This window comes from Tachyglossus aculeatus, chromosome 5 (assembly GCF_015852505.1).
Source record: "Tachyglossus aculeatus isolate mTacAcu1 chromosome 5, mTacAcu1.pri, whole genome shotgun sequence".
Taxonomy (NCBI): Eukaryota; Metazoa; Chordata; class Mammalia; order Monotremata; family Tachyglossidae; genus Tachyglossus; species Tachyglossus aculeatus.
The window spans coordinates 64,958,311-64,971,305 of NC_052070.1; positions in this window are offsets into that span (position 1 = coordinate 64,958,311).

The following is a 12,995-nucleotide window of genomic DNA, read 5'->3' on the forward strand; positions in this document are numbered from 1 at the left end:
ATCAGCTTGTTGTGGGCAGGGAACATATCTGCTTATTGTTATTTTGCACTCTCCCAAGTGCTTTGCACTCTCCCAAGTGCTTAGTACAGAGCTTGGCACACAGTAAGCGCTCAATAAATACATTTGAATGAATGAATAAAGTCTGTGTCATAGCTCAGAGTGCCTATAGGGTCATCCTACAGTTCTAGAAGCTAAATTTTAACGTAAGTAGACATTGTTCTTGTCTTCTAGGAGTTTACATTGTGCTTTGCACACAGTAAGCGCTTAACAAATGCCATCATTATTATTAAACCAGGTCACTATAAATGGAGACAAACAACAGGAGGAATTTTCCCAGTTTTAGCCTTTTTGGTGGCGGGGGGGGGAGACATGAAGGATGACATCAGGAGTTTTGGGAACTGAAGGAAGGGAGCAAGCAGGAACACTACTCAGCGCTTGGCGGACTACAAGTCTGTGAGACTGTAAGCTTGTTCTCTAGACTGTAAGCTTATTGTGGGCAGCCAACATGTCTAGGATCTCTAATATTGAACTCTCCCAAGCACTTAGTACAGTGCTCTGCATACCATAAGCACTCAAAAAATACGATTGACTGATTACAATACATAGAATTGGTAGACATGTTCCTTGCCCATGATGAGTTTACAATCTAGATGGGGGAGACAGACCTTAATATAAATGAATGAATTACAGATCATAAGTTATAGCCACAAGCGCTGTGGTCCTGAGGGTGGGGTGAATAAAGGATACCAATCCAAGGGCAAGGACACCACAGAAGGGTTTGGGAGAAGAGGAAATGAGGATTACTGAGGGCTTGGGAGAGTAGTGTGCAGCAGAGTTGGTAGGTGTGAATCCTGCCCACAAGAAACTTACCGTCTACAGGGGAAAACAGACATGAAAATAAATTATGGATAGGGGAAAGAGTAAAGAGACGTACATAAGTGTGATGGCATAGGGGTTTGTATCAAAAGTGCTTAAGGGTACAAAGCCAAGGACGTAAGTGATGCCGGGGGGCGGATCAGGCAAATGAGGATTTAGTCAGAGAAGGCCTCTTGGAGATGGGTCAGTGAGTTGAGATTATAATGAGAGAAGTAGCCTCCCCACTGCAATTAAATATTTCATGCTGAATCACTCTACCAGGTGAACTTTGGCCTGACCTCTGACATTTTACAAAAGCAGGTCAGAGAAGGAAAAAGAAATTAATGGATTCCCCAAAAGTATAGAGAGAAAAATAAATCATTCCCCTTAAGGAGACGGGTCTCCTCTTCCATTCCTCCTTAAATTCATCGACGTCCCCACTTTGCTGAGATGATGCAGGGGGTCATTGGCTCTCCAGATTGAAGGACAAAGCATGACATTTGTCCCCTTGGCCTTTTCGGCACCTGCTCAGCAAGCGTGTCTTGGGTCTTTTCAAATCCCTCTTGGTTTCTCCTGGCATCATTCAACACCCCCCCTCCGGGGATCATGGACAAGTGGCAGAGGCAGTGGTAAAAACAGAGGAGGGGCTGCAGCTGTCCAGAAGGGGTAGAAGTGAAACAGGATGTAGGTTACAATAATAATAATAATGGCATTTTTTAAGCACTTACTATGCGCAAAGCACTGTTCTGAGCTCTGGGGAGGATACAAGGTGATCAGATTGTCCCACGTGGGGCTTATAGTCTTCACCCCCATTTTACAGATGAGGTAACAGGCACAGAGAAGTTAAGTGATTTGCCCAAAGTCACACAGCTGACAATTGGCGGAGCCGGGATTTGAACCCATGACCTCTGACTCCCAAGCCCGGGCTCTTTCCATTGAGCCATGCTGCTTCTCTAGGTTATGAAGAGAGACTGAGAGGTGGCTGGAAAAAGATGAAAAGGAGGCAGAGGGAGTGGGTGGGAAGCGAGAGGCAAATGAGGTGATGAGAGCAAGCAAGGGAAATTGTGGAGGGGAAGCAGAATTCAAACCTTAATCCCTCCTCAGGCTCTATCAGCAGATTTTACCTCCCAGATTTCAGGATCTGAAGTGGATCACAGTCAGAGAAGCAGCACAGCCTGGCGGAAAGAGGCTAGGACTGGGAGTCAGAGGACCTGAGTACTAATCCGTCTCCACCTCTTGCTTGCTGTATGACCTTTGGCAAGTCACTTCACTTCTCTCTGCCTCAGATATTTCATCTGTAAAATGGAGATCAAGACTTTGAGCCCCATGTGGGACAGGGACTGTGTCCAATCCAGTTTTTTTGTATCTACCTCAGTGTTTGGTATAGTGCCTGGCACTAATAAGTGCTTAACAAATACCATAAAAAATGGGGAAAAAATGAGTCTAAAATTCTACTTCTTCCTAATTTACCACCATTCTACTTTGCCACTTTTCTAGTCATCTATCAATCCGCACAAAATATCAGAAGCTTGTCATTATCACTACTTAGCTACTCTTCCCCATAGACAGTACCATCCCATACCCAATCTGTTCTAGGAATGCAGTTTAGCTCCATGCTCAAAACTAAAAAAATTTGGCTCCCAAGCTCAAAAGCATAGCTCCTGGTTCCAACATGCCGTTCAGTTTATTTTCCCACTCTTGGAGGCCTTCATCTGGTCCCAAGATATTCAATGGAGGCCAGCTTTCAGCTCATACCCAAAATGAGCCTACTCGTCGTGCTTCCTGGTTGGGCTTCACTGGCATCTAGGAAGCCGGAGGGCAAAATAGTAGTAACAATCTTCATTAAATGCTTACTAAGCACTTGAGAAAGAAACCTTGAAGACAGGGAATGTGTCTATCAACTCTAATATATTATACTTTTCCAAGCACTTAGCACACTGCTCTGCACTCAGTAAATTATGATTGAAATGATGCCCTGTTGGATTCTGTGTAGTCTGCTGTGTGAATTTAGGCCAGTCACTTAACTTCTCTGTGCCTCAGTTCCCTCACTGTAAAATGGGGATTAAGATTTTGAGTTATGTGGGACAGAGACTGTGTCCAACTGTATTATCTTGTATCTATCCCAACACTTAGAACAATGCCTGGCACGTAATAAGCGCTTAACAAATACCATTATTATTATTAGAAACTAGCCAACTTGATTTAATCAGTAATCTCCCCCATCCCATCCATTTCTGGAAAGAGAATGAAAAAAAAAAAAGAAAACCCAAAACCATTCCAGAACAGGCTCCCCTCAGGAGACCCTTCATATTTCTTGTTTTTTAACTCCATCAGAAATATGGAGAAAATAGCTTGTCTTGCGGCGTTTCTGCTTCCTGTCTCAGCCCAAATTAGAAAGCGCCGAGTCTCCCAGCGATCTCCTAGAAGAACAAATCTTTTTATTTTTAAGCCTAAAAGGACTCCCAGTTCATTTTGAGGAGCTGCCAAGAGCTCAGGCTGGTTTTTATTTTACATGACATGGTTTGTTCATTTCCATTCCATGCCAGTACCCACTCCGATGGCAGTCTTCCTTTCCTAATGTCGCATATGAACCTTCAGCTGGGAGCTGTTACAGGCAATAAGAACCGGAATTCTTCCTCCGCTGCCAACGTGGTGTAGGAGGTGGAAGAACTGCCTAGCTTACACGCTAGGAAGTAGTAGTAGTAATGGTAGTACTAATAGTAGCAGTAGCAACATTTACTGAGCACCCACTTGGTGCCGTGCGCTGCATTAGGCGCCTGGGAAGAACAGAATAAACAAGTGATTCATTTTCGACCCTCAAGGAGCTCTCACTCTAAAGGGGGAAATGGAGTACTTGGGGCAGATCAAGGACTTGATACAGCCCGACAGCGCTTATGTACACTCTGACATCCTTACGCTCTGCCAATTTATTTTATTGCCTATCCTTCTAGACTGTAAGCACTTTGGGGGCAGGGATCGTGTCTACCAAGTCTATGGCATTGCACTCTTCCAAGCGCTTAGTGCCATGCTCCCCTCTCCTCAGTATTTTCCTTTTCCATCTTAGCAAGGGAAGGTAAACTACCCTTCAGATTTTCCAGGAACTCCCCCAGGTCCATTAACTCCATTATTGGCTCATTCTAATAATAATAATAATAATGGCATTTGTTAAGTGCTTACTATGTACCAAGCACCATTCTAAGCGCTGAGGTGCTCATCATCTCCCTCCTATTTTGTGAGCTCCATGATAGTAGACCTGACTATCCTGGGTCTACCTCAGTGCATTACTTGGCAGGTAGGAAACACTTAAATACCACAGTTATTATTACTGAGGGCAGGGAACACGTGTACTCTTTCTGAGGTGCACATTCCAGCACCAGGTCCAGCACACAGCATTCAGGAGGTGCTTAATAAATAGGGGTAGGGAGAGACCTCACTCTGCCATGCCTCTAATAGTGAGGATCAATTCTCCAACTGAGGATCAACTTGCATTCCTCTACGAGCCTCCCTAGTTAGCTGCTCGATCTTCTTTCCTGTGAAGATGAGTAGAGCATGGGCCTGGGAATCAGAAAGTCATAGGTTCTAATCCCACCTCCCCCACTTTTCTGCTGCGTAGCCCCGGTCAAGTCGCTTCACTTCTCTGTGCCTCACTAACCTCATCTGTCAAACGAAGACTGAGATGGTGAGCCCCACGTGGAACAGGGCCTGTGTTCGATCTGTTAAATTCGTATCGACCCCTGCATTTAGTACAGTGCCAGGCACATAGTAAGTGCTTAACCAATACCACAATTATTCCTATTTTGTCTGAAGACGACCCTAACTAGGATAGTTTTCAGACATTAACTGTCATGAGGTGGGGAATTTTTTTTTTAAATGGCATTTATTAAGCGCTTACTATATGCAAAGCACTGTTCCAAGAGCTGGGGAGGTTACAAGGTGATCAGCTTGTCCCAAGGGGGTGCGCAGTCAATCCCCATTTTACAGATAAGGGAACCAAGGCCCAGAGAAGTGAAGTGACTTGCCCAAAGTCGCATAGCTAAGTGGCAGAGCCGGGATTTGAACCCATGACCTCTGACTCCAAAGCCCGGGCTCTTTCCATTGAGCCACGCTGCTGGCCACCTGCTTGTTCCAGTTCTATATGGTGTCTTCATTTGACACGGTGTGTGCCTGTGGGTTGACATGTGGCATTTTGTGGAAGACGGGCATGCCCCGACCACTCTGCCCCTGCCCCATTGTTGCCCTCCGCTACCACTCTTGCAACTGGTGGCCCCCTATTTGAGCCCCCTTGACTGCTTTGTTCTAATTTCCACCCCCTCAATGCATCAATTCCATCCTTCGCCATAGCATTGTCTAGTGGCTCCAACCAGAGGCTGGGAGTCAGCTGGTCATGGGTTCTAATTCTGGCTCTGCCACTTGTCTGCGGGGTCGCCTCGAGGAAGTCACTTCACTTCTCTGTGCCTCAGTTACCTCATCTGTAAAATGGGGATTATTCATCCAATCGTATTTATTAAGCACTTACTGTGTGCAGAGCACTGTACTAAGCGCTTGGGAGGTACAAGTTGGCAACATATAGAGACGGTCCCTACCCAACAACGGGCTCACAGTCTAGAACTTGTACTTCCCAAGCGCTTAGTACAGTGCTCTGCACACAGTAAGCACTCAATAAATACAATTGAGTGAATGGAATGAATAGAAGGGGGAGACAGACAACAAAACAAAACATGTGGTCAGGTGTCATCAGAATAAATAGAAGTAAAGGTTCTGAGCCCCTTCCTTCCTCTCCCCCTCGTCCCCCTCTCCATCCCGCCCATCTTACCTCCTTCCCTTCTCCACAGCACCTGTATATGTATATATGTTTGTACATATTTATTACTCTATTTATTTATTTTACTTGTACATATCTATCCTATTTATTTTATTTTGTTAGTATGTTTGGTTTTGTTCTCTGTCTCCCCCCTTGTAGACTGTGAGCCCACTGTTGGGTAGGGACTGTCTCTATATGTTGCCAATTTGTACTTCCCAAGCGCTTAGTACAGTGCTCTGCACATAGTAAGCGCTCAATAAGTACGATTGATGATGATGATAAAGCTAGGTGCACGTCACTGACAAAATAAATAGAATAGTAAATATGTACAAGTAAAATAAATAGAGTAATAAATCTGTACAAATATATGTACAGGTGCTGTGGGGAGGAGAAGGAGGTAGGGCCGGGGGGATGGGGAGGAGGAGGGGAAAAAGGGGGCTCAGTCTGGGAAGGTCTCCTGGAGGAGGTGAGCTCTCAGTAGGGCTTTGAAGGAATTATGACTTTGAGCCCCATGCGGGACAGGGACAGTGTCCAACCAGATTTCCTTGTATCCACCCCAGTGCTTACTACAGTGTCTGGCACATGGTAAGTACTTAGCAAATACCACAGTTATTATTATTACCTCCTTACATCTCCAAACACCTCTACACACATCTTAGAGAGAAGCAGAAGGATCTTTAGCCCTTGTTTCTATCATCTTTATGTGGAGCGGATGCCTACTCTGGTATTGCATCCTGAGGCCATCACACTCCTCACCTACCGCCTGAATAATAATAATGATGGCATTAGTGAAGCACTTACCATGTGCTAAGCACTGTTCTAAGTGCTGTGGGGGGAAATACAAGGTGATCAGGTTGTCCCACGTGGGGTTTACAGTCAATCCCCATTTTACAGATGAGGTAACAGACACAGAGAAGTGAAGTGACTTGCCCAAAGTCACATAGCTGACAATTGGTGGAGCCGGGATTAGAACCCGTGACCTCTGACTCCCAAGGAAGGTACTTCTGCCTGCCCTAAACCTAAGCATGCCCTGGGACCCTCCACTCTCACGAGACACCTCTCTTCATTCATTCGATCATATTCATTGAGCGCTTACTGTGTGCAGGGCACTGTACTAAGCATTTCAGGAAGTACAATACAGCAATAAAGAGTGACAATCCCTGCACACAACAAGCTCACAATCTGGGGGGAGGGAGGAAGACAGACATCAATCGATATAAATAAACAAAATTACAGTCCTGCACTAGTCAATTCCACCAGATTAAAAAAAACTACATATCGAGTTGGGATGAATCGTCAGAAACCACATTCTAAAATAAGTTTTCCACTGCTATGCAGGAAATTGTAAAGATGGTATTTGTTAAGCACTTACAATATGCCAAGCACTTTTCTAAGCGGTGGGGGTGGGAGGAATACAGGTAATCAGGTTGTCCCACGTGGGACTCACAGTCTTAATTCCCATTTTACAGATGAGATAACCGAGGCACAGAGAAGTTGTGACTTGCCCAAAGTCACACAGCTGACAAACGGCGGAGTGGGATTAGAACCCGTGACCTCTGATTCCCAAGCCCATGCTCTTTCCACTGAGCCATGGTGCTCATGTATATGTAAATCTCCACCACTCATAGTTGTTGATTGTGAAGATGAGGATGATGACGACATAATGTATCAGAAAGTCAAACACTTGCCATATGAAAATGGAAACAGTACTCCTATTTTCAAAATAATAATATAATCATTTGTTCAGTGCTTACTTTGGGTCAAGCACTGTAAAAATATGAGCATTGTGTCCCTCATGAGGCTCACAGTGCAAATAATAATAATAATTTTGGTATTTGTTAAGTGCTTACTATGTGCAAAGCACTGGTCTAAGCGCTGGGGAGGATATAAGGTGATCAGGTTGTCCCACGTGGGGCTCACAGTCTTAATCCCCATTTTCCAGATGAGGTAACTGAGGCCCAGAGAACTGAAGTGACTTGCCCAAAGTCACACAGCTGACAAGCGGTGGAGTCGGGATTTGAACCCGTGATCTCTGACTCCCATGCCCGGACTCTTTCCACTGAGCCACTGGTATTGTGTCCCCGCAAGGGAAGTGAGGTCCAGAGAAGTGAAGTGACCTGCTCCATCTCACACAGTAGACAAGTAGCAGAGTCAGAATTAGAACCCAGGTCCCCTGACTCCCAAACCCAGGCTCTTTCCAAGAAACTAGGCTGCTTCTCTAAGAAAGTATTTTCCCACAGTTTCTAGGCCTTTAAGGTAATTCACTCTAAGAGATCAGCTGGTAGTAATATGATATTGATTAAGCACTACTATTTGCTAAGTACTGAGATACAGATAATCTTTGCTCTACCCTCCCTCCCCACCCCATAGCACTTGTTAATATATGTACATATCTATAATTCTATTTATGTATAATTAATTCTTGTTTACTTGTTTTGATGTGTATCTATAATTCTAATTATATTGATGCTATTTTATGCCATTTTACTTGTTTTGATGGCTGTATCCCACCTTTTAGACTGTAAGCCCGTTGTGGGCAGGGATTGTCTCTGTTGATGAATTGTACTTTCCAAGCGCTTAGTATAGTGCTTTGCACACAGTAAGACAAGCGCTTAGTCCAGCTCTGCACACAGAAAGTCAATACGATTGAATGAATAAATTCTATTAAATGAATGAATGACAGTTCCTATCCCACAAAGGGAATACAGTTTTAGACATTCACAGCTGCCCACAATTATAATTACAAAATATTTAATCAGCATTCCTCCTTTCAAGAAACACAACAAAAATGAAGGGCCAGAAACCATAAAAACTAACGCTTTGAAGCCAATGTCTTATTTGCATAATCTTGAATACATTTATATGTAAACCACACTGGGAAAGCCCCATACAGCACTACAATTAGGTGCCCCAAGAAGCCCATGCTACAAACCGTTTTTTAGACCTTAATCAGTAAATCTTATTGAAAAGATTTAACCCAAAGTTAGTGTAATGCTTTGTTTAAAGAAAATGCTTTACATAAGCGTCAGAAATATCAAAAAAAGGAAAGATATAAGTACTCTCGCTGAGGATAATCTTTTCTTCTTTCGAAAATGAAACCGAATTTATTTCCGAGAAAATTAGATGTCATCCTTTGCCAAAGGTAGTACAGTTTCAGGGACTAATTGGCTGGTTAGGAAGAATGCCCTTCAATTCAATCAATTTACCTTATCTATCACCATGGCCAAGGAGAAAATTGCTTACAATCTACATTGTTTACAAAGCAATGTTTCTAACAAAGCCATTTAAGTACTTCCACTTTGTATTTACACGGCAACCTTCCATCCACAAAGCTAGACACGTTTCATCTCGGCCCTGTGAAGTGGGTAATGCTGAAAATTCAGCCTCAATACTTTGAATTCGCTGTTTTCATGATTTTCTCCTTTAATTGTTCCATCTTCTCTTGCTGCTGGCCATTCTTTCCTCTCTAAGCAATTCCTGCATTCACCCTCGTTCTTAATTATAGTGATAACATTGATGATGTTGATGATTGTATTTGTTTAGTGCTTACTATGTGTCAAGCACTGTTCCATGCGTTGTGGTAGATACAGCGTGGCTCCATGGAAAGAGCCCGGGCTTTGGAGTCAGAGGTCATAGGTTCAAATCCTGGCTCCACCACTTGTCAGCTGTGTGACTTTGGGCAAATCACTTCACTTCTCTGGGCCTGTTACCTCATCTGTAAAGTGGGGATTAAGAGTACCTCCCCAGTGCTTAGAACAGTGTTTTGCACATAGTAAGTGCTTAATAAATGCCATTATTATTATTATTATAATAAAAGCTTCTTAAGTTGGACACAGTCCCTGTCTCACATGGGGCTCCCAGTCTCAATCCCCATTTTACAGGTGAGGGAACTGAGGGCCGGAGAAGTGAGGTGACTTATCCCTGTTCAGTCATCAATCATATTTATTGAGCACTTACCGTGTGCCGAGCACTGTACTAAGAGCTTGGGAAGTACAAGTTGGCAACATACAGAGACGGTCCCTACCCAACAGTGGGCTCACAGTCTAGAAGGGGGAGACAGAGAACAAAACCAAACATATTAACAAAATAAAATGAATAGATACGTACAAGTAAAATAGAGTAATAAATATGCACAAACATATATAGTCATATTTATTGAGTGCAAAGCACTGTACTAGCGCTTAACTCTGTTCTACTAAACATTGCAATTGGGGGAGGAAGGGCTGTACTAAACATTGCGTTTGTCAGGGGAGGGAGTGCTTAACACTGTGCAGGAGTTTTCAACTGATCAGGTCCACCAGAAATGAAATCCACCAGGGGAGACAACAGTGACCGGCCAAAAAAATCCCAGCGGGGCCTTATTGGGCCAGGTGCAGCGGGGAGCCGGTGGTAAACAGCAAAATATTTCCTTCTTCAACTGCCTGTCCTTGGACTTTCTCAGCCCTCCAAACACCAACAGAGAGAGGGGGAGCTCCCTCCTCTTGAAAGCTTTCCCACAACCTCTACTGCTAGTCTACAGGAACACGGGGGACTGGGTGAAGAAGGATCAGGCAGAGACACTCTGGAAAACTGGCTAAAACGGAGCACCAAATTTCAGTCCTTTCTAGAAGTGGTTTCCTCAAAAGACCTGGGTTCTAATCCCACTTGGCTACTCTGGGATCTTGGGCAACTTGTCTGTGCCTCAATTATTTATATGTAAAATGAAGATTCATTATCTTTTTTCCCCTCTTAAAACAGCACATGGGACAGGAGGTGGACCAGACCCGATTATCTTGACTCTATCCCAGGGCTAGTACAGTCCTTGCAACAAATACCACAGTTATTATTTTGAAGGGGACCCTCCATTCATTCAATCTTATTTATTGAGTGCTTACTGTGTGCAGAGCACTGTACTAAGCACTTGGGAAGTATAAGTTGGCAAAATATAGAGACGGTCCCTACCCAACAAGGGGCTCACAGTCTAGAAAGGGGAGACAGACAACAAAACATGTAGGCAGGTGTCAAAATCGTCAGAACAAATAGAATTGAAGCTATATGCACATCATTAACAAAATAGAGTGGTAAATATGTACAAGTAAAATAAAGTAATAAATCTGTACAAATATATACAAGTGCTCTGGGGAGGGGAAGGAGGCAGGGTGGGGGAGATGGGGAGGAGGAGAGAAAAAAGGGGGCTCAGTCTGGGAAGGCCTCCTGGAAGAGGTGAGTTCTCAATACAGCTTTTAAGGGAGGAAGAGATCAAGTGCAGTGTGGGAACACAGTGCAGTTAACCGAACTCTTATCACACAAACTCAACTACTTGGGAGGCCACAACCCCTGGAAATCAGATCCAACACCAGATGTTGAAACTGTAGTTCCATTAATTCATTCAATCATATTTATTGAGCACTTACTGTTATTAATCAGATTGGCAGGACATCTTTGTGGTCTGGTTGCCCAATGCAGTCCTTTGAGAATTCCCCAAAGAGATCCCAAGGTAATAGCATATAGCTTGACTTTCTTAGCTCTGAACCTACCCCGGCCTCTCAGGTGAGGATTTAAACCTATTCTGATCACTGTAAATGCTTACTGCTGGGTGGATCCTTACCCACAAGGGACCAATTAGCCAAGATTACTCACCATTCAGTAGGGTATTTCCCAGAGTTCCCATGTTTCCCATAACGTTGCATGATAGTCATTGAGGACAAAACACTGTACTAAACTTTTGGGAGAGGACAGCAGAAACACAACCCATGTTCCCTGCCCCCAAGGGGCTTATCCTTGAGAGGTTACAAAAATGGGTAGGGAGCTTTAGTCTGATGGATTTGAGTGTGGAATGATGGGGTTGGAAAAGGACATACTAGTTCCCTTGGCTGGCATGGAATTCAAACTGGCAGTGAGCTTGGGGAGAGTCTTACCCCTTCATTCATTCATTCATTCGATCGTGTTTATTGAGTGCTTACTGTGTGCCAAGCACTGTACTAAGCACTTGGGAGAGTACTTGCTTCTTGCTTGCTTCTTCTCTTGGGAGACAAGCAGCATGGCTCAGTGGAAACAGCCCAGGCTTTGGAGTCAGAGATCAAGGATTCAAATCCTGGCTCCACCAATTATCAACTATGTGCTTTTGGGCAAGTCACTTAACTTCTCTGTGCCTCAGTTACCTCATCTGTAAAATGGTGATTAAGACTGTGAGCCCCACGTTGGACAACCTGATCATCTTGTACCCCCCAGTGCTTAGAGCAGTGCTTTGCACATAGTAAGCGCTTAACAAATACCATTATAATTATTATTATTCACAATATAACAACACACAGACACATTCCTGCCCCACAATGAGCTCACAGTCTAGAAGGGGGAGACAGACATTAATGTAAATAAATAGATAAACAAATAAATTATGGCTAGATACAGATATATTCATATGTGTTGGGGGGTTGGGCGGGAGGATGAATGAAGGAGCAAGTAAGAGCAGCGCAGAAGGGAGTGGGAGAAGAGGAGAGAAGGGCTTATTTAGGGAAGGCTTCTTGGAGGAAGTGTGCCTTCAATAAGGTTTTGAAGTGGGGGAGAACAATTACCTGTCTGATATGAGATTAAGCACTTAATAGAGTGCTCTGTACACAGTAAGCGCCCAATAAGTACAATTGAATGAATAGGAGGAGAATGGGCATTTCAGGTCTCTATTTGGCTTCCTTCCTTATGTTTTTTAATGGTATTGATTAAGCATTTACTATGTGCCAGGCACTCTACAAAGCGCTGGGGTGGATACAAGCTAAGCACACTGGACACAATCTTTGTCCCACAAGGGGCTCACAGTCTTAATCCCCATTTTACAGATGAGGTCACTGAGGCCCAAAGAAGTAAAGTAACTTCATTCATTCACTCAATAGTATTTACTGAGCGCTTACTGTGTGCAGAACACTGTAATAATAATAATAATGGCATTTATTAAGCACTTATTATGTGCAAAGCTTACTATGTGCTGTACTAAGCGCTTGGGAGAGTACAATACAGCAATGAACAGACACATTCCCTGCCTACAACGAGTTTGCAATCTAGAGGAGGGGAGACAGACATATCAATACAGAGCAAGTCAGGGCTATGCAGAAGGGAGTGGGAGAAGAGGAAGTGGGGGACAGTCTGGGAAGGCCTCTTGAAGGAGATGTGACTTTAATAATGATGATGATGATGATGGCGTTTATTAAGCGCTTACTACGTGCAAAGCACTGTTCTAAGCCCTGGGGAGGTTACAAGGTGATCAGGTTGTCCCACAGGGGGCTCCCAGTCAATCCCCATTTTGCACATGAGGGAACTGAGGCACAGAGAAGTTAAGTGACTTGCCCAAAGTCATGCAGCTGACAAT